Raw genomic sequence first — 22,979 nt, 5'->3', positions numbered from 1 at the left:
TGGATGCACTAGTTGAAACCCAGGACAAACGGATCAATGTCATTGCCACAATTGTTCTTGGACAGTGCCACAGTCCTAACACAGATCTTCAGGACAAAAGCCATCATGGCAGCCCATGAATGACATTTCCATGCTGTCCCCACACTGCCCAGTGAACCCACAGTGCCATGGGCCATTTTGGGGAGCAATTTGTTCCCTGCCTCTCTGCTGGCACAAAGCACAGAGGGGCTGTCAGATCCAAGACTGGCTAAAGCCACCATCACTAGTGTTGCTGTTCCTGTGACTGTTAAATTACATCTCTATTATGCACATAGTAAAAATTGTTCTACCAATGGGAAAATATGTGTTTGGGCCACAAATTTTATTTGGAATCAAGCAGATGAAACAGATCCTTGGAAACATCTCTTTGGAGCGGCTTTCTGTTCCTCTCAATAAGAATTAAATATGGCATTATTATCATTTAGCATCTCTAGTAAAGACCAGAAATGTCATTCAGCTTTTTCCTATATGCGTGTCCCAGTGAGATGTGCAGAAACCAGTTTGAGAGTCTTGAAAAGCAACGTATTCCTCAAGCAATTTAACCTGGAGTTCATTACAAATTTTCACTGATCTATCAAGTATTTCACCCTGACTTGGCTGATTTGAGAAGGTAGCAAATAGTTTGCAGGCTGTGGGGGAGAGGGAGTTAAAGCACAACTGGAGTCATGCACAGGGAAGATGGGTGGACTTGGCATAACTCAAAGACAAACCTGGCCTCCAAACGCTGAAGCTCGGGAGCCATGAAGGTATACCAGCCTGTCACTTCAGAATAAGCAAATATTCCCAGTGAGCTCTTCAGGAGATGCCCTTAGATCAGTTTTGAGGGACATTTGAGAGGAGCACAGGACATTGGTTACTATTTCAAACTTTTCTGATGTTTCCCTGTACGACCTCTAGCAAGTCATTTGCTACTTTCCTCGCTCCCGCCAAGCACTGTGTGGCAGTGAGAGCATTTGGCACTCCTCTCTGTAAGCTTTGGGCCTTCATTCAATAGAGGCTGTAAACTGCAGTTTCCCTTTCTGTGACCAAATAGCACTTACCTGTACAGGGAAGGGTGGAAGGAAGGGACAAGTCCCAGTTAGCAAAATGCTTTGCAATAATCCTTCAAAAGTGCTTTAAGGTAGTCTAGGATATGCAAATGAGCATTAGCCCATAATCTTTGTTTCTGTTCATGCAGTCCTCTTGAAAGGAAAGAATTTGCATGAAAATCAGATTATTGCACTTGCCTTGTTTGTTCATTTGATGACTTGTTTTCAAGAGAATGATGCTTAGCTGGTCCATCAACGCTCTTTGTTAAACAGGGCTTTTTACAAATTTTTCCTTCCCTGCCTTTGTCTAAATGAGGGTATTGATTACACACAGCTCAGCGCCAAATAAAACAAAAAGATCTGAGTTAGCTCGAGTAACAAGGCTGGCATAAGATATAGAAGATCTTTTCTGCTCCCTTCCTGAGCAGACCCTAGAGGCCCACCCCCGGAGAGCAGGCAGTTGTTTGGGAAGCTGACGGGCAGGGGTGACAAAATCAGTCCACTGCTCTGTCCCTGGTGTCTGGCATCCTCCGTTCACACCACTGGTCAGGGAGAGAGCAAAGCACCCAAAGATATTCCAAGGAACCTTTTCATATTAATGTGGCTGGGCCTGACAGTGCATTAATAGTGCATTAATAGTGCATTAACTCACCTAAACTCACCTAACTTACCAAGTTTAATTTGGTTACTGATTGCTCAACTCTTTCTCCAATCCTATCATTGCAGCTCTTGACAGCCACAGCTGTGAGCCGAAAGGCGTCATTCTCATCCAGAAACTCTGTTTGCAGAATATCCATACTCTTGAAAGTTGCAAACATCAGACAGCCAAGCAGGAAGTCTTTCATGTGATGAAGAGCCATATTTCTTGACCAAGAGTTTTGAACATCCCTGTATAAAGATCCATAAACTCTTTGCCCAACCTCCCTGAAATCACCCATCCCTGATGAGAACTCTTGAACTCTTTGCTGAATGCATGCTGTGGCAAATCCACTGGTGCATCTGAGGATGTGGTAGCATCTGCCTCATTGTCCAGAAGCTCAGCTCTTAGCTAAGTGGAAGGCCGAGGACTTCCTCAGTCTAAAGCAGAGAACTAGTAGCATAATTACTGAGCACAAACAGGATGGGGGTTTGTTCAAGATTGCCATTATGTGTATGAAAATAGATGAGCAGCATGACATCTTAACCCACTCGTGCTGTTTTGCCTTGCCAGTGTTGGGCCCAAAATTTCTACTGTGGATGCAGCAGAGAAACCTTTGCATGGCAGGCTGGTGTTGGCTATCGTGCCGTGGCCTGCTCAGGCCAGCAGTGCTCAGGCACCCTCTGGGTCCCCCAACACTGGCATGGTCCCTCAGCCCCACACCCCTGCACAAAGGATCCTGCGGCAAGCTCACCATCAACTCTACAGCCTGGCCAGGAGTATCGACCTGTACTATGCACCTGGCCCCAGTTGCAAGGTAAGGCTGGGTTCCAGAGTGTTGTTAAAATGATTATGTTATCCTGTTATACGTTACCTGCCTTCAGCATCACAGTTATTCCTTGCCCCTGCTCCAACCTCCTCTTCTTTCCCATTTCTACTTCAGTAAACCCAAATCCTGGCTGACTGTGGCTATTAAAACCTCCTCCCACACATAACTGACCCTCACAGTTCACTTTTTGGAGGATGAAAGGTGAAAAGGCACCCGTATTTTCAGACATGTCCCATGCAAAGACTTTGTAAATGTGCTTTGGAGCACATGAGTGGTTTTCTGCTGAGGTCAGTGTCACGGCATAAGCCCTGTGCACACATCCTCAGCCAGAGTTACTGGTTATGTTACAGTAGCTTCCTCCAGGATCTGGTTTCCTCCATGCAAACACACAGAGATCTGTCTCTGACTTCAGGTCAGACACCCTAAAGAACTTAAAAATTTGTTTCCCCTTTACAGATGAGGACCATAATCAAATACAACATTGGCAGCTGTGCCAAAAATGGATCTAACATCTTCAAAAGCTTTAGCCTGGTCATGCTTTTCCTCCACAGATGCCTTCTTCAGTTGCCTTCCTCCCACCCTAGTCCTGCCTTACAGTTTTGAAGGGCAACAGTCTCACCCAGAGTTTGTATAGGAGCTGTTGTCACTAAACACCAGAGGACTTTGTTTCCTTTGTTTTCTTATGTTCTGTTGTTGTCACAACAACAAAAAACAAGACCAGTTTCGGTTTGATTTTGTCTGTTTTTAAAAAATCATGCCAGATTTTGTATACCAGGTTCCAGTGAAGAGCAGTTGTAAAACCAGCTCATTTTCAGAACAGCCTGTGTCATGGAAGCAGCCCTACAGCTGTACCTAAAGGAGTCGGAAGGCCAGGGCTGCAAGAAGCACAGGAATGACATTGCCTTCCCTTGTCCAGCTATGCTCCAATACTTTGCCCAGCTGAGCAGCCTGTTGTACCCCACCACTGGGTTTTACGCCAACTTAAAATCACTGTAACAGAATCATACTTGATTTGCCACCTTCCTTTTTTCTCCTTAAGAAACTAAATTAGATTGAAAACTGCTTGTGAGAGGTTCAGTTCCAAGGGTGAGGAAGGTGAGGCAATAAAGATTTCTGTAAAAGCTCATATCCATCATACTCTGAAAGTTGTGGTGTGTATGGTAGCTGTGCCCTTTGCTCGGGCAGAGTTAAGGCAGAGCACTCATTCATCACTCACTGAGAGCAATTTCATGCTGGGAAATATCCAGGGGAGTGGTGAATCAGCCAGAACATGAGAGTGTCACTCAGCCAGCAAAGAAGGGAAAAAAAGGGCAGATTTGAAAAATGAGGAGGTTTTGAATGTCACAGGTTTGTGTTCATCAAAGTCTTCCAGGAAAGACCAGGAATAAAATCACTCACATTTTCAAATTGGCAATGTTATGTCTGAGCTTGACCTCAGGGGTCCCTTATGAGTCAAGAGAGAGAAGGAGGCAGCAGTAAAGCACGATTCACCTGCCTAATGTTAGATGTGTGTTCTGGATTGAGGTGACCTGTGCACAGAAATGCCTGTTTCCCTCCACTGACTAGCTCAGCTGTTGGTTACTTACATTACGTGTATCTAACAGTCAATGAATAAATCACACCAGGGACATATTTCCAAAGGAAGGCTCCAGCTACCAAGTCATGTCAGCTCTGTGTAAGTGTTTCTTGGTGGCATCCTGTGGCCTGCGTTAAAAGCAGTGGTGCCATACTCTTCCTTTAAAATATGGGAAAACATTGCATCCATAGGACGGAAAACCACAGTTCAGTTGAAACGGCCTTCAAACCTGGGTCCCGGCAGAACCACTGCGGCATGAGGAACAGGAGGACACTGACTGAAGCGAAGCCGAGGCGGGCCTCAGAACAAGCTCCTGCTGGGGGGAGGCAGCTGGGGGAGCAGGCTGATGGGCACGTCCACGCTGAAGGCAGGTCATCGTGCTGCTGTCACGTAGGCAAAGCCGCTTGTCCTTGAGGATCTGATGGCCGACCAAAGACACCCCGGGTATCACCCAGCAGAGCAAGGCAGCCTGGCTGCCGCCCTCGGTGCCACCAGCAGGGCAGAGGTACGAGGTCTCTCGGGAGGTGGGGTAGCACCACCACGGGGGTCCTTCTCCCAGCCAGCACCTCTTGGCAGGGGTGGATGCCCTGCCAGGTTCTGAGCTACAGGCGAGATGCAGGGGGAGAGCGGTCAAAAACCAAGTGCCATCAGGCTTGTGTCAGGACACCAATGTCTGCCTGTCTGTCCTCAAGCATGGGTGTGCCGGGGAAGGCAACTGCTCTCTCCTGGGTGAATCAGCCCTGCAAGAGGGTGCCGTGAGCAGGAGGACATTTGCTGCTGAGCATAAGAGGTTACAGTCTGTGCTGCCACTTTTCATCATGTGCCTCCCCCTGCACCCAGCACGGCTCTCCCCAGCGCTGCGGAGAGCCTACCCTGCCCTAGGCTGCTGAGACCCTGCGGGGCACACAGGGAGCAGCCCCACAGCACCCTACCAGGCTCCCCTCAGCTCATCATTGTTTCCCTCCCTGCAGCATCACTGCACCAAGGCCCCAACCCCGCTCCCACCAAAGACAGTGGGAGATTAGATTTTGTCCCTGTCCAAAGGGGGATTTTGCTCAGGCCCTGAGCAACCTGTGTTATTGCAAATGCTCAGTAGATTTATTTATGCCTGTGGCATAAACAGTTCCTCCTCTCTGCAGGACACGTAATGCCTCTGGAATTCAGCAAGAGGAGATGCAGGCACAGGCACAGGCACAGCCACAGGCAGTCTCCAGCGTATCCAGGCACTCATGTGCAGGTACACGCGTGCATGGCCACCCCTGTACAGATCCTCTGAGAGTGGCATCTCTCCATCAGCAGGGTCTGCCATGGCCCACACCTTCCAGCTGGCAGCCCTGCTTGCTGCAAACCACCTGAGGTGCACTGTCCTTATAGCATCTCTTTGGGAAAAAAAAGGGAGGTTGGCTAGGAAGCAAAAAGAATGGTGTAGACAGCCAGTTTGCAAATCTTCTATGTTATCAATATATCAGGGATCAAGTGTTTAATTCCACCTGGGGAAGAGAGACTTCTGCAGGAGGGTTGTCATGGGAGAAGTGGTAAGTCGCTTTACCCAAATTGCAGTCCACTTAATTTGTGTGTCTGTGCCCTCATTGTTGTGTCAGCAAGATGAAAAATAGACACCGAAAGCACAAATGGCCCAAGAAGAGAATGAGGGATAGGGATACACCATTGCTCTCAAAAGAAATAAATACCCTTTAAACAGAGGGATGGCATGAGGGCTTTGTTGTCTGAGTGTAGAAAAGCTGACTTGGAGGGCACCTGCCCTGGTGCAGAGCTAGTGTAGAGTCCTGCCCCTCTGCTACCGCACAGCTCAGGGCTCACACAGCTCCTGTGCCAGGAACATACACTGGCCATGGGGACAAAAGGGCTCTACACATTGCAGGGAGGTGAAGGAAACCTCCTCAGGAGCCAACGTGCTGATCAGCTGCTCTCAGAGAGGCCAGAACTGGCACAGGGTTTCCTTCCACTCCTTCTGCTCAGCATATCTGATTCTGATGAGACCCTGCTCTGGGTCAGTTCAATGCCTAATGTGGGAGGACCACAGCCCTTGCTTTGGAGAGGCATCTCAACACACACGAGCCTTCATAGTATGGTTTGTTGGTACATATCGACTGAAAAACCACAACAGTGGTTTTTTAAAACAACACACTTTTAACCATCAGGACCAAGAAGCCTCAGCAGTTTCTCAGCATGGTCCTGCTGAGGGGAAGGCAGCTTTTTCTAGACACCTCTCCACCTGGGTTAGTCCATTACCTGGGGAGAGGAAAGCAAAGCAGTAGGAGGAGCCACGAGGTGCTGCACACCCTGCCAGGAGTGCTGGTGCTGAGCTGTGCAGACCTGGGACCTGGTCCTTCTGCCCAGGCAGCCAGCGAGAGCCCTGCCTCCAACCCACCCCGGGTCCGCTGAGAAAGCTGAGCCTCTTGGCAAGCCCCCTCATACGCCTAGCTGAAAATAGCACTGTTTTTGCCAAAACATACACTCAGGGCTTGGATTCAACAATGCTGCATCAGCAGCTCGTAATCAAGTTGACACGGGGCTGATTGTTTATTGAAAAGACAGAAGAGGGGGAAATCGTGATTTGACCGGATTCGATAAAAAGCAAATAAACCAGAGGAGAGGGGCTGGGATTTTTTTTTTTTTTTTTTTTTTTTTTTGGCACATGACAGGAAATCTTTTCGGTGGACTTGTGACAACCCAGACTGTGAGCTGCTGTCTCCTCTGCACGCAGCCAGGGTGGTGGGGTAGGGTGTGAACCCGGGGAAGGACTGGCTCAAAGTCTGAGCAGGATGCGAGGGAGGAGCAGAGCACTTATTTGTGCAGCACAAGGCGTGTATATGAGCTGTCAGCAGAGAAATGGGGAGAAAGAAAATACGGAGGGAGAGGAAGAAGAATGCTATAAAATGTAATATGTAAACTGCCAATCATGTCCGTGACCATTTGTGCTTGGGATATATGGCTTTCATCTTTGCTCTTTATTTTATACGCATTTCTTCCCTCTTTGGCTCAAGCAAAGCAGATTCCCCCAGGGTAGAATATATTGGCTTTCCAGCCTTCTCTGTTTACTGTCCTGGGTTCCTGGTTGAAGCCAAAGCAATGTTTTTTTATATGCTTGTTTTCTTTTGGTTTGATTCTTGGGCTTTTGGACTGCTGCCTCCCAGGCTGCCTGAGATATTGCTGTCCTTTGATTCCCGTGTCTGTGCCAGGCCCCCCCACAGCATGGCATAGGTCCCTCCTCTGCTGAAGGGCAGCCACCAGCACGGGTGGCACGGGGACTTGTTTTCCAGAGCAGCTGAGCTCTTGGCCCTCCTTGATCCTCAGTGGGCTCCTGGGCACTGTGGCTCTGAAAATCGCATGGCCTGGGGCATCTGAAGATGACACAGGGGAAGGGCTGCAGGGAGACACTGTCCTCAAGCTTTCTGGCCACAGAAATGCCCAGCAGTAGGTGGGATCTCCCAGCCAAGAGCAGCAACTATACTGATAAGCAGTAGAAAGAGGGATCTGGAAATCATCATGAGAGAAGGGTGGAAGAAGGGAGTTGCAGTCAGACTACAGCCCAAACCGGGAACAAGGGCAGGCAAGCAGGGCTTTGGGGAAGGACCGGGGTCATCTGCACCCTTCCCCACAGCAAGGGTGACTCAGCCTGGGGTAACTGCTTCCCCCGCAGTCCCCAGCATGGTCCTGGGTTTTCGTGTGCTTTCCACAGCTGTTCTGCTCCTAGCATAAATATCAGGTTTCTCCGGGGTAGGGAGATGCCTGCCTCCAGACTGGGCTCTGCAGGCCCTGACAGAACCCTTGGAGTGGCTGTAATTTAGGTCACTGTTGTGCCACTTCCAGCACAAGGCTCTGTGACACCAAGCCGAAGGTGGCCAAGGGCTTTCTATTTATCACAAGGGAATGTATTCTTCACCTTGTCGACTCAGCCCTGGGGGCTCCTCTGCTGCTCCTCTCCAGTAATCAGCTTAATTCCACAGTTACCGGTGAGCTGAACCTCAAAGTGCCTCCTGCATGATGTCACCCTTCGCAGGTTTAGCTGCAAGCCAGGATGGACACCGCCTGCCACTCGCACGATAGGGGCTGGCCCTCCCAAAACCATAGCATTATGTGCAAGCAACCTCCCAGCCCCTGCTGAAGAATGGGGCTGCACAGGGACTGTCATTATTTCTCACTCCACAAGCGCATCAGGATGTAACTGGCGCATTTTTGCAGTGGTGGCTCTTGGGTCCTGTGGTCCTCTTGTACCAGAGCAAAGGAGATTGCTTGCACCTGGCTCTGGCCAGGAAGGCTACATCAGACTCACAGGGAAGGAGTATCTTGCACGTGGAGATCCTAAATCGCCTTTCAGCCTCCAGTCGTCCCCATGAGGGCAGAGGAAGGAGCAGGAGCCTGCACAGGACTTGCCTTCAGCAGTCAGGGATGTTTTGGAGGTCACCCTAAGGACCCCTGGTCTCTGCCACCATGCTGATATAAATCAAGCCAGTGGGTGTTTCTAGATTCAGGATCCAGGTGGATCAAATATTATTCCTCTCACTGCCATGACAATTTAAATTAAGCCATGTTGCGCAGGGCTAAGACAACTTACATGCTAAATTAGTACCTACCTGACAAACACCACTAAGCTGTGGCAACCAGGTCACAGCCACCCAATCTCTGGGTGGCAGTGGAGTGGCATGGTCCACCCTACCACCACTGCCAAGAATTGTAACTCAGCACCCTTGGTCTGAGGTGCTGGTGCATTTTCCTCAGGCATGGATATCTAGGAGCCTGAGCAGCCACCCTAGGGAGGTGATAAACTGTTCCCAAAATGGCAACGTCCAATGCAAGTTTCAGGCTTGCTACTCTAAAGTTCATCCTTGTCTTTCTTGACTTGCTTAAAAAGTTAGGAAAGCTGAAAACAGGACTCTTTCCGAGCTCTGAAAGTAGAAAAGTGCTCATGCTGAGCTCCTGAAAATGCTTTTTGGTTTGTTTTTAATACAATCTCTCCTATAAAATTCAATGGAAAATCTCATTGAAAGTGAAATAGTTTCATTTTCATCACGTAATCTTGTGGGGGAAAACAACTTCTTAGATGCTGATGACATTCAACACTGCTTGTTCTATACAGCCACCAAAACATTGTAAAACAACCTTCCCCAAGGATATCACCTGAAACTTGAGTCTTCAAGGCCTTGGTGTCTGGATCTCAGTTCTGAAATTGGACTCCCCTGTGTGTTTTTTTGGTAATCTTCTGCCACTCTCTTCTGAATTCCAGCTAAAGCACACAGGCTACAAAGGAAGAGATGAACACTTGGGGACTTTTCTCCAAGTCTGTCCAGCAGTTTAGTCACTGCTGGATCTACTGTCTTCTGCCAGTAAGAAACATGCCTGCCTCTGGTAGGACCAACCCAAACCTGGTGATGCAGGCTGGCAGCACAAAGAAATCAAATAAAAGAGTACTTTGCATCTATAAAAGGGGGTCAGATGTTTTAAGGTGTGATACCTACCTAAAGAGCCAACTTTTGGAAGAGTTAGTCATCCAAAGGCCAAGTTAAACAAGAGACAATCAAACCTGTGCGGCTGTCCAGGGACAGGCTGGGTTTATGAATGATGCTGGAGGTGGGGCCTCGCTGAGTCACCAGCTTGTCTTGTTTAACTTGGCTGCATCTATGGATAACCCCTTGTAACTTGGCTCTCTTCAGCAATTTCACACCTTTAAACAACTGCTTTTCTTTCGCTAACTCATCCCCTTAACTTAGCTTCAGATTAAATGGTTTTGGTCTGCTACATTTTCTTTTCTTTCAATTTCAGGCAAACCAATAAAGTGACAAGACTTCAATCACCTGCTTTCTACCTGGGGATGATTAAGGCTAGTAAAGCATCCTGGCACGATACAAGTAGGAAAACTGTTTGCATTAAGAGCAGACACCTCATTCACTATTATACCTTTGGTTTACAGCATACATACCACAACTTGCAGACATGTGGAAACATGCATTTTCCCAAATCAATTGCCAATAGGTCTGAACACACCACAGGCATGTCTATACCCTCCATTTTCATCTGCGCCACTTGTGAGTAAGCAAAACCTCACACATCCCTTGGAACGACAAAGCACACCACTCGCCTTCCCCTTCATGCTGTACTTTTAACATAGAGACAGCATGTGCAATACGGCATCACCACCAGAGACCTGGATATGAACCCATAATGTTTCTCAGAGGAAGCCCAGGCTTTCAGTCAAGGCTGAGGGACTCTCATCTGATCTCAGGGCATATTTTTAAGTTGTTTCTCAAGGATGGCTTTTCCCGATGTTCCCATTACCTCCCCACACTACGTCTCCATAGGCTGTGACCACAGCCTGAGCACACACTCTGGTTTTCCAGCTCCAAGTATAACCAGAGTATGCCAGGTCTTTAACAGACTGTTAGCTCCCAGTTCTGCTCCCCCCCCCGCCCCCCACCATTAATGGCCTGCATGTCGTCAGCATGACTTCCAGCTCCTGCTCGCCCACAGCCCCCTTCCAGTGTGCAGGCCCTGGTAGCGAGATGCAGCCGCTGGGATTGCAGGAGCATTAGGTGCCCACATCCACATCCCACTCCACCATCGCAGACCCAGGGAGGAGGAGGAAAGGGGATGCTCCTCCTCGCCACTCAGTGTTGTGGTCACACAGCTGTGCCATCATGGCTTTGTTATCCTGACTGGCTGGGTATAACTTGATTTCTATTGGGAAGTTTACAGTGCTGGCAGCTTCTAAGGCAGAATGGCCAGGTAGCTGCCATGCATTGTAGGGCCACAAAAATCCTTGGTATTTCAAATGGGCAGCCTCCAGATTTCATTATTTGTTTGGTTTATGTGCTTTGCAGCTTTTAAAGAAAAAATTGCTTTTCGTCAGCAATGTGTTCCCAACCTGTTGTTAGCAAGTTGCCCCTTTAATCTTACAGCAGGTACTGTGCTACATTTGGAGGTGTTTGGGGTGTCCGTATATACTTACGCCATACTGCACACCAAATTTATAGTTGAACCTGAGGAATTTTGTCCCTAGGAAATCTTTTGGTCAGCAGTGCTGTTCTGGATTTTAAAACTGGCCTAATCAAGACCAAATTTAAGTCATAAGTATAAGGGGCAGAGTCATGACCCCAGGTCATTTCTGGGTGATCAGATCTGCAGCAGCATACAGAAAGCACACTCCTTACATCTGCTGTTCCCAGCTAGACATCCACAGCAGGAACAGCCAGGTCAGCCAGACCACCTCTCACCCTAGGCACCTAGCTGAAACACACCAGTTAGATAGCTGCTCTGCATTTTGTCCACCTCCCAGTCCAGATGTTAGAGGCACTGGACACCTGGAGCACCCACTCTGTAGGATGCTTCTGCTACGTGATCTGGATGTAACTCTCAAAAGTCTTTGGATGAAAGATGTTTCATGAAAATTAATAGAAATGGCAAAGAATATTCATTTGCTTGGTAGCCTCTGAGAATCTCTAAGCAAGCACCAAGATCCTGCTGTGCTAGGTGATGCGCATGGATAGTAAAACAACAATTTCCATTTTGCCCTTTCACAGGAATGAGAATTAGAGTAGTGCTTCCACAGTGATTTCCCTGACATGCTTGAAATGGAGATGTGCTGGCCTCTCTTTGTGCTTAGCTTTGGGAAATACTGTTTGTGTCTCTATTTCAGTGATGTTTTTGTCCATTTATGCCTTTACTTACTAGTCAAAATAGAAGGAAAAAAATAATCATCTATTCTTTCTACCTATCTGACTGACTGCACTGAGATAAAATGTTGCACAAGTAAAGATACTAAAAAAGGACTGAAATCCTTATAGGAAAAGTTTCACTACAAAATTCAACTGAGATTAATAAACCAAAATGAGCATATGTGGCATTTCTTTTGCATTTTGTAGGAAAAGCAACTTATTATTTATGATATATGTGCTGTAATGTCAATGATCCTATTTGTTGTGTATGGAGTCCCTGTTTTTTCAGATAAGCAGTGTCTTGGTTGGTACACTTAGCAGCCAAAAATACCTCTTCAGACATGCTTTGGAGAGAGAAAAGGATGGAATGGACTTTTTGTACAGCTTGATGGATATTTTTGGCATTTCAAACTGAACAGCAAATACCATAAATCTTGTCAGCAACAGAGCCAGGATTCAAACCCCAAGTGAACTGGAGCCTTAGGCCCAGATATTAGCAGCCCATTGAGAGTACTTCTCTGAGCTTATTTTGCTGTAAAGGACAGTGGGTGTGAAGAAGTAATGGATGGTGGGCCTGGCTTACACACCACAAGGAGCAAAACACCCTGATACCTATTGGCAAAGGCTGAGAAATAAGGCTGTTGTATGCCAACAGTTCTTGCAATTGATGGCAAAGTTCACCATTTTCTGTCTGCCTGCCTTTTCGCCTGTGAGTGTTGAACCCATAGGCTCACTAGAGCCAAGCTTGACCCAGGTCTTAGACAGCTTAAGTTTCTGTGGGGTTTGTGGAAACAGGTAGCTGGATGGAAAAGACTCAAAGTGCTGCTTGGCTGGAGGGTAAGGATTCAGCCTGAGACGGACACTGATTTGTTCTTTGCTATTTGCAGCTGAAAGATTCCAAGGGTCACCCCTTACTCTTGAGAAGGAGAATTTAGATGAAAACAGTGGAACCTGTTAAATAACCTGTTAAATAATAATAACTTGTTAAATAAAGTGTCTGCCATATGGAAGATGCAGAGGGACAATGTGCATTCTTGCAGCACAGGCAGTGGAGACACCACTGTTAGGTAGCCTCATATTCTTGTTACTATACACTACTCCTGTCAGGTGCAGTAACCCAGCATCTATATGCAGGCACTAATTTGCCCAGGAGAGTCGCTGCAGTGACTTTTCTGAAGCTGCTGCTCTCTTGCACCAAGCTATGCACTCTCCAGAACATACCAAAAGGGTTCTCAAATACCTTCTACTCCCACCCCAGACACATGTACACTCACACTTCAGACCATATGGGCTATCCCTGCAGGATTTTCAATCCACAATTTATGTTTCCTTTTGTTAAATGCCAGAATGAGTATTTTAAAAGCACTGAATGGCTTAATGAAATGGAGGATAGAGTTTTCAAGAAGACACTAGAGCTACCACAACATTGACTATAATTGCATTAATAGCAATTGGACTGTTTAACCTGCTGTAGTTCACTAATTGCAAACCTTGTTTCCTCTTTTAAAAATTTTGGGGGATTTTAAGACTTCCTGAAGGGCTGTCAGTTCGGCTTAATATCTGCTTTTCTTTCCTTAATTCCCAAAAAGTAAGTTGGATTTATTAATACCTCAGTTGAAGGAACAGGGTGTTCACTCAGTGATACGACTCTCTCTGAATCCCAGGAAGGGGCAGAAGAGGCAGAATGAGCTGTAATGTTGTCTCCTCCTCTGTCTTCTCCTTCCTTCTTTTTTCTCACTTGTTTTGTCCCCCGTGAAGCTGACTATCTCTCACAGTCTTGCTGGGACTCCTGCTGTATGCATATAGAAATATTCATATACATGTATACATGTGTGTGTGTGTGCGCCTGTGCACGTACATCTTTTTGCCATGGTCCTGCTGCTGCAGTAGAACTAGAGGGTCAAACTACCCCCTTATTCTGAGGTGACAGATGTTCACTGAAAACAATGGAAATTGTACGAGAAATTTTTGCCTGCATGTTAAAAACCAGTTTTGTGCCCACAGAGTTGTACCATCCTACCACCATCACCCATGACATGTCAATAGCTCTCTCTCATCTTCCCCTCACCCCAAACTACCTGGAATGGCATTTTGGAGAGTGGAGGTGAGTTCCCTCTCAGCCTGGGCTGTATCGACTATCTCCCTTCAAGACTGTCTCCCCAGAACTGCCTCTTGTAGAGTTCTCAGGCATGCATTTCTAAGGATTTTGGAAGAATTACCCTCGAATGCAGTGATGCAGATAAATGGGAATAGAGGTGTGATACAGATCTTCCATATTGAAGACAGATCCAGTCTCCAGATTCTTTAATGCATTTCGGCATTATTTACTCTGACATGACACAATCTGCCAAGATAAGATATTTTCAGTGAGGTGAGATATGCATTACCTCCAGAGGACTTTGCACCTCCCTGGAATTTTATGCTCCAAACACCACTACAATAGAGTCATTTCTGAGATTTTAAAGCATCCAAGTAACATTTTTTCATGCATCTTAGCTTTTTGAGCTCCGGCTGGGGCTAGAAATTCAAGTGCTGAAATACACATCAGGAAAAGCCAGTTTCTTTGTTTATATGAGATTCACAGTCCAAATTTTCAGACCAAAAGGAGGCAGGTATTTCTGCTACATTATTTTCATTAAAAAAATTAAATATCCATAGGGAGTCAGAATCAGTTTTGAGAGATAAAAATAAGAACAACAAAACACTAAGAAGTAGACAATAGGTCTCAGTGGGAGTTCAGGATCCACTTCCTTTCTGAAGCCTTCTGTACCAACTTCACAAAATGGCAGCTGTCCTGCAGCCAAGCCAGTCACCTGGAAAATTTCTAGGTTCAGTGAATAAGGGTTGAAGAGTTACATTTGCTGTCAGCTCTCATAAACAACTGACGGCTTTCAGAAAGTCTCCTAACAATGGGCCCGATCCTCATCTGATTAAAATTAAATTCTGGACAATGAAAGCTAGCCAGTTTATAACATCTGAGGGTCTTGCTCAGTGAACTCATGCCAGTTGTTACATAAATGTGCTTTCAATTAAGTAGAAAGTTGTGTTAAAAATGTAACTGCAGAGATAGAAATAAATGGGCAATATGTTTAAACTCATTTAATATTTTCTTTCAGTAAATACTGTCCAAGGAAGTGAGGCTGCTTTTGGTGAGGTTGCTGTCTTTGTACAAGACCTTGCTATACTGCATCAGTAACACTAAACATTTCTTTATAATCATGGAATCAAACAGTTTGATTAGTAGTGAACTAATTCCTTCATGCAAAACATGAGCTAGACATGGGTCTCATCAGCTCCTGTAAGAGCACTACTGCTCAGCAGTCAGCCTCTGCTCAACCTGTACTGGAAAACCAATCCTACTGGCTAAATTATCTCCTCCTTTTTGTCCAGTTACAGAGATTAAAAATTATCCCTTTGATTTCTTAAGGCTTCTGATTTTTTTCTTGAAGGCTTTTTTCTGTTTGAGAGGGAAGGAGTCAAAAAAAGGGGATAGGGAATAAAACCGTGGAGAAATGCAGACATTTATTAATGCAACCATTTCCTTGCTAGGAGGGTTTTTAAAATGTCCTTGGCTCCTCCAAAAGAGCAATTCATCTCTGCTCCAGTCAGGAAGAGTGGCTGAATTTCACTCAGCCAAAGCTTCAGAAAAACCCAGCATCTTTTGCAGCAGTCTGTCTCTTCCCCGGCTCAGTGTAAGAGGCACCAGCACCCCGGCTCTCAGGGAGGCAGCCAGGCTGTCCCCTGCCACCGGGTGCCACCTGCCAGGCAGCAGCTCTCTGTCCCCCCCAGCCATCCCGCTGGGTGGGCTGAGGACACACGTGCAGGGTTTCGATTCATGGATTTCTGGCCTAGAGGCAGAAAGTGCTGCCTAGTGAGCCACTCCAGAAAAAGATTGAATTTGAAAAAGAATAAAGAAGAAAGAAACACATTACATTCCAGATTACTTGCAATCTGATCCCACACTGGGCGTCCTTTGAATTAAGCACCTCTCTGAGAGGCAACTGTCCTATTAGCATAACGTATAGTATTAAAACATGGGGGTCTTCTCAGGAAATGCTTTATTGTGTGCATGCTTCATTTTTAATATTCATGGCCAGCTCTGCTTAGAACATCCTTTTGACAGAGGAGAGGCTCCAAGATAAGCCGTTGGGATAGCGGTTGTCCTGGAAACAGCAAGATCCACTTATTTTTAGCACCAAAGTCATCCTGTTAAACAAACTACATTAAAGGAACACTGTGATTATGACACAATAAAAAGATGTGTGGTGTATTTACAGTCACTGGGACAGTGTGACATCTCGTCATCGGCCGCCGGTTCTGGCTGCCAGCAGCCTGGCCCCCACGCTGGCAGGGCAAATCGTGCCCTTTCCTTTTGGGCAATGTCAGGAACCCAGGAACAGCCCAAGCAGGGTGGCAGGGAAAGCACAGCGTCCCTGAGCCAGGCTGCAGCCACTGCTCTGGGAAAAAGTAAGGAGGATCCTCCTCAAAAGTGCAGCACAAAATTAACAAAGGTATACTTTTTTGGCGAGGTATGCTACCGGGAATGTATAGATCAGAAGGAGATAGGTCATAAAAGATGGGCAAACCAGGGCAGAAACAGGGAGGTGAAAATTATCTCTTCATCCTTTCTTCCCAATGCTGATGATCTCCAGTCCCTGGTGTGCACCACCCCAGTGACCCCAGAAAGTCTGGGAGTTCCACCCAGAAGGTCACCCCCAAGCCCAAAAGCCAAATCACAGGCACAAGAACTACACCAAGAAAGTGTCTCTATCAAAAGGTTTACTCCCCACCTGTGTTGGGGCAGGCCTGAACTACAACAAGCAGCACCCTGCTGCTGATAGTTTGATCCTTATCCCTCAGGATGCACAGCTAAGCCACAGGTGTGTGAAACCAGAAAAAGCAATAAAAGTTAACAGCAGCTTTTACAAAGCTAATTGGAAAAAATCTTTGGGTCACAATAAAGCTTCAGTGACAGTTTAAAAGTGGTTCTTGCTTTATCTAAGTCAGTTTGCCTGTTCTCATTTCTTCGAGTGCATGGCAAGAAGGCCTGGCATGAAAAGGGACCTCCTAGCTTCAGCAAAAGCTGTACAATTTTTACTACCATAAAGGTCTACATTTGTCAGAGTTTGCAAAACATTGTGGTCAGTTAAGCAGTGTTGTTTGGGTATGAAAGCACAGCTTCGACACACCTTGACACACCACTTTCAAAGTTTCAGGGGCTGTTCTACACCCCCTGCATTGGTTTTGGTGAGAATTAGCAAAGCCCAGTGATAGAGCAGAGACATAAGAGCAAACAGGCACAGACACCTCCACAGCTATTGGGTGATGGTGGCCCACACATCCCAGACAATACCCATCAAAACAAGTGTTTCCTGAAACTCTGTCTGTCAAGGAGAAAGAAAAGAATGAGAAAAGAGGGAAAAACAAAAACAAAACAAACAAAAAAAACAAAACCAACCAACCAAACAAACAAAAAACCAGAAAGGCTCAAAAGAGGGAAGGGAATAGGTAAAAGAAATTGGGCTGCACCTTGGGACAAGTTTCTCCTTGACATGGAAAAGGGTAACTTTTAGATGAAGGAAGCATGCATGGAAAGGCATAGAGATAGGGGAAGAACTGGAGTGACAGAGAGCCCATGTACATGCATATGGGAGAAATTCTAGGTAGAAAAAAGGATTGTAAGAAGGCTTTGGTATATGCAGCAAGCTTGGTTGTTAGCCTCAGGAGCACATGCAGTCCTGCAGGTTACATCTGCTTGAAGCTCTCCAGTGCTGCTACCCCTTGTCAATGGCAAGGTTTTTCCTTACACCAGAGTTGAATTTGGGTGTGCAGGTGTGCAGAAACAGAAAACCCAAACCCAATGCTCTTCCAGATAACATCTTTCCTGTGCAGAATCCAGAAAGCTTCAAGTAAATCCATCCAAAAAAGATGGGCATAGCCACTCCCTGTGGGTAAGACTGGAGGGGTTCAACTCTTTGCTGTCGTTGTTATATCTCAGAAAAAAATGTGCATACCTGAAGTTCATCCTAACCTATTCACAGCTGTGGAAAAACGACTCCTTGGAAGTTCAGTGTCTTCCTGGCACCAGTTAAAGTGGCTATTATAAATCCATCCAAGCAGAGTGGCTGTTCTTGGAGCAGCTATTCTAACATGAGCTTCTCTCTCTGCTTTCAGCTGATGACTTCCAAAATAATTCTGAAGAAAAACCTTTGCTTGCTTCTCAGTATATGCCTGCCATGGTACTTATGGTCCATCACTGATGGGAAATGAGGTGACCTCGTATAAGCAGAGACAGCTGGTGGTGAGGAGGAAAGAGACACAAGATTTTCTGATCACTGCATACAATTCCTGAGGGGCTCTGACAACACCCTCTTAACACATAGCACTATTTTCTTTGGTGCTGGTGATGCCAGTGGGGATTAGATTTCACATTCATCATAGCGCTAATGCTGTAGAAAATGAGACCCTAATGCTTTAATTTATTTTGCTCTAGCTTTTGTAAGACGCTTTTGCCACAGTAATGAACTGGCCATTGTGTAGCTTTGCTATCAGCAGGATGGGCTGCCAGTGGCTCGGTGGCATGCTGTGACAGCGAGACTTAGTGGTGGCTCTCCTTGGGCTGAAGGAGGTTATCTGTCATTCTGCCTGGAGGAGGTTACCAAACCCTCTCCATCCTCCAAATGGATGCAGGCATATAGCACTACTTGTGTCACCTCCCAGGAGAGGGGCCACAGACCTACCCCATCATTCACCTGCAAATGCTGCCTGAAAATCAATGCTTGTGGTATGACACTGCAGCAAGAACAGCATCCCGTGAGTTCCTGTAGTCTTGCCAAGTGCACGTCCAAAGCCCTTGGTGCAGGTATGAAAGGCTGAGTGCTCACAACTGTACGTTAATCCAGCAACTATCCCCCCACCAGCCCTGACTTCCTCAGGTAGGTTTGAATACCTCTGGGCCAGGCATTCCTCCTTGTCACCCCCAAGAATGTGCTTCTGGGCACAAAAGGCATTAAGCAAAGCCAAACCACAGCTGTGCTATCTCATTCTGTGGTTGCAACTATTTGTTATAAATGTTTTTTTTCTTCTTCTTTTTTATTTTTTTTCCCCCACAATAAATGATGCTTATTTTAAAACAAGAATTTCTGGGTAAATCCCCTCTCCCCAGCCTTTAGGTACTTTCTCCCCTTAAAAAATTCTGGGTTTGGGTCCCTTGTGCCTTCTTTTTCTCATTGTGTCACTCATCTATTTTTCCACTCTGCCAGATGGAGCTGAGGGAAGAAGAAAGAGGGAAATGAACAAAAAAGTGAGGTGGAAAAGAAAGCACCCTCCCCAGTATTTTTATTGCTTTGAGCTCACCCAATATATTTACTGATTTTTTCTTAATTAAAACCCCAGTAAGTTCTATTACTCATGGGTTTTAAGCTATTTCTTATAGCCCTCTCCCATCCTACTTTTGCTGCTTTAGCTCAGACAACAGACGTGCACTGACATTCAGCTTTGCTGGGCTCTGGCTGTGGCTTATCAGCTGCGGGGAGCAGCGCTGAGGCCAGCAGACTGCCCCGTGTTCAACATCGTGCCCAGGAGCTGCCCTGGCCCCAGGTGTTGCCATGTTCAGCAGGGCTTTTTCAGCTCCCAAAAGCTGTGTCAGATGGTGGTAACTGTCAGTCATGAGTAACCGCAGCTGGAGTTCAACCCCTGACCTGTAAATCAGTGGTCAATCCATTAAGGTCTGCTTTCCTCCTACAATCAATTTTCTAATATCTTAGCTTTCAAGTCAAGATGGCTATGTTAGCTCTAACACATAAATAGCAGGATGAGCAAGGAGCTATATTTACCCTTTCCACACACTTGGGCAAGAGGAGGTGGGGACATTGTGGAGCACAGTGAATGGCTGTTACCCAGCCCGCTAACCTAACGCCATTTACATAGAAACAAACAAGCAAACAAATGCATGGAAAGAAGGAAGGATTCTTTCCGATGGTATCTTGCATTTTCCTGTGGTGAGTCAGAGATAAAAGCATCTGGAAGGGAGCGCACAAGCTTTTTCAAATCTCCCTTTTGAGGAGCTGTCTCCAGAAGCCTTGAATTTACTCTGGTATTTGCAACAGGAATGCACAGTACTGTTACGTCCTGCTTTCTTCGATAACTGGACATGAGGTGAGAAAGGTAAACCAGGCATGTGCGTGGTCCCTTTGATGGCTGGGATATTACCACATTACCTTGGGAGGACAGCTTTCTTGCTGATGAAAACCTGCCTAGCTTCAAAGGGCCTCTGCTCTTTTCCACTAGCCAAAAGCACCAGCTCGCCAGATTAGAGTGAGGAGAAAAAAAACAACACCCACAACACAGAAGGCATCCCACTCAGGCACATACACCTTGCCAACACAAGGCCACAGGAGCTTTGTGGGAACAGAGGATGCCTGCCTTGCATCTTCCAAGCAGCAACTCAGATGCTCTTTCAATCCGTCACTGAGGTGGCAACAGGACAGTTACTGGTGACAGCCACCTGCTCCAGACCCCGAGTTACAGTGCCACAGTGAGTTGCACTCAGGTGCCAGGCAATTTGCCATCCCACAAGAAAATAAATATAAAGGATGCAAGCCACCACTTCAGGAGCTCTAGCACAATGGAGTTACCCCAACCATATGGGAGAAATTACTTTTCCATGCCAACAGCAGTCCAAAAGACACAGATCTTTCAGTGGATTGCAAAGCAAACTTTTGTATGATTTTTGTTATATTTTAATAATAGACTTCAAAAAATGCAAGGCACTTCCCTCCTTGCTAGCATATTTCCTTTACATTTAAGTAGAACTAAAGACTGCTGACACTAAGTATATGTAGGAAGCAAAATACATCCTCCCTTTCCCCAAAAAACCCTCCTACTCACTTTGTGGCCCAAAAACTCTTCTCTGAAAAACTCAGGTTAATTTTCCTTAATCTTCACATTCCAGGGTACACTTACAATTAGAGTAGCATTGGACTAGATGACTAAAAACGCAAGCAAAAATCTATCAAATACATATATGTACATATGCAAGAGTGCGCCTATAGCGATATAGTTCTCTGTAAAAGATACCATTTTTCAGATTATCCAGAACCTGGTCAAATGCCTGGAAAATATTCTTTCCAAGTTTTCAGACCAGCCTCTGAAACTGCACAAACAATTCTTGTCCCGTTGGAGTTAGTGGAATAATTTGTGTTTGGCTTGGACTCAGTCTGCTGCATGCACATGAACTTGTACGTGCAGATACTTGTCTGAGTCTGTGAGCCAGGTAGATAACTGTGTAAATTTCTTATTTGCGTGCAATCTTGTCCAGCTGGCCCATAGCATTTGCGTAGGCTGTATAGGCAGACACAGTTGATGTATATGCTCTTGCTTTTCCTGCCCCATTTAGCCAAAAGTTCACTCTTGCAGGCGTGCTGGACTGTACTGCTCTCACGGGATTAAAGCGTGCAGTCACACCATCTGAATTCATCATGGGAGGGAGACAGTAGCCAAATAGCTGACCCTAAGGGCCCAGCTCTACTCTGAATTGTGCTTACGGATGGTTTCAAGGACGAGCACTCAGGGCAATTTCACAGGGCCTCGAGACTTTCAGGGTCTCATTAGAGTAAGGCAGGGAACAGGCCAAATCAGCCAAAATGATGGCTAAAGACAGGACTAGCCCATGTCTCTGACCCTGCTTAGGGTCACCCGAGACACTGCTTACCCCTTGTTACCCCCCATTAATTACCCCAAAGTCAAACAGCCTGCAATATCAGACAGTGATTTAAGGAAGAACTTGCTCCATAAATTGGTTTTCGGCTTCGTTAACCCACTGAAGCTCAGCCATGCACTAATACATCTCGGGAGGCTTGCTGTGCGACCCAGAGCATCTCCAGGGGCACTGACATGCCAGGGCTACTTCGGGAGTGCTACTATCCTAACTGCCTGTAAAACAGCATGAAAATGGGAGGTTTTGCAGAGAAGAAAGAGAGAATAAAATCAACGTGTGCAAGGAAAGGCCTTCTGGGGAAAATTGTGAGGGCCAAGCTGCAGATGGGTTGAAAGAGGAGGGGAACAGCAGGCAAAGATTATTACATACTAAGAAAGGGAGGGTATAAAGGAAGCAAAACCTGTAAAATTGTAACACTCAAGATAGACGTTTGTTTGACTTTAATTTTAAGTGGCTAGATTTTACCCTTGTCTTTTTCTGGATTCTCGTAAACTCCCGTGACACTGATTGATGGAGACACAGAGGATTAATTTGCAGACAAGCAGTTGCAAACTTCAGCCACTCAGTAACCATTTAAGCAGATAACTCTGTTTTTACGTAGGGCAACTGGTGGGGAAAATGTGTCACCATTTTCTTTCCTGCTTCCTTTGAGTGGTAAGATGAGAAGCAAGAACACTTCAGATCCTGAGAGCTCAGCTTCCCTTCCCCCTGCGCTGGGGATACCTGGGTCACCCCCACAAATGCCAAAAGCTCTTGCTAGGCCATGGCAGGAAACCAGAGGCATCTCCCAGAGTCACAAAAGCTGGGCCTTACCTGCCTCAGGGCAAAGAGGGAACAGAATTAAAGCAATTCAATACCCTCTCCTGTCTGAGACAGGCAGCTGAGTGCTTTATGTGGCAGCCAGTTCCTTGGATTTATATGGTATTCATAGTGAGAAAACATGTTAGTCCTATTGCTTTACTGGGCTTGCCATGCTGTGAGTGCGACTACCTGGCAAGAAGTAAATCTCCCCAGATTCCACTCAAAATGAAACATAAGTTCTGGGATATAGTCTGGAGCGTGTTTGGAGAGCAGGGTAAAGACAGTTGCTCTTAAATTATATAAAATCACGCTCAGCAACCTAGAAAGCTTTTTCCTGGGTCATCAGGAGCAAACTCACTCGCTCCCTTCATTCTCCTGAGGAAAGCAGCAGATCGGCTTAACGCAAATTTTGGTTCCTCTCTGGCAGGAGCCCAGCTGTGCCACCAAGGCACGGCAGCTAGCAGAGCTGGGTGCTCTGCCCACGCGGGAGGATGGCAAGGTGGTGGGAAACTCTTCCCGGTCAGATGAGAGCTCTGCAGCACATCTCCTGCGCGCACCAGCACTGAGGAGTGTGAGGGCAGGTAGGACACAGCACCAGAGCTGCCCTCAGAGAAGAACAGGGGATGCAGAAAGCAACAACAACCCTTGGGCAGCTCCAGCCTGGTAGCTCCTAACATT

The sequence above is a fragment of the Tyto alba genome, unplaced genomic scaffold (assembly GCF_018691265.1).
Source record: "Tyto alba isolate M040663 unplaced genomic scaffold, T.alba_DEE_v4.0 Super-Scaffold_22, whole genome shotgun sequence".
Taxonomy (NCBI): Eukaryota; Metazoa; Chordata; class Aves; order Strigiformes; family Tytonidae; genus Tyto; species Tyto alba.
The sequence above is the reverse complement of the archived record's forward strand: the minus strand, read 5'-3'. Positions refer to the sequence as shown.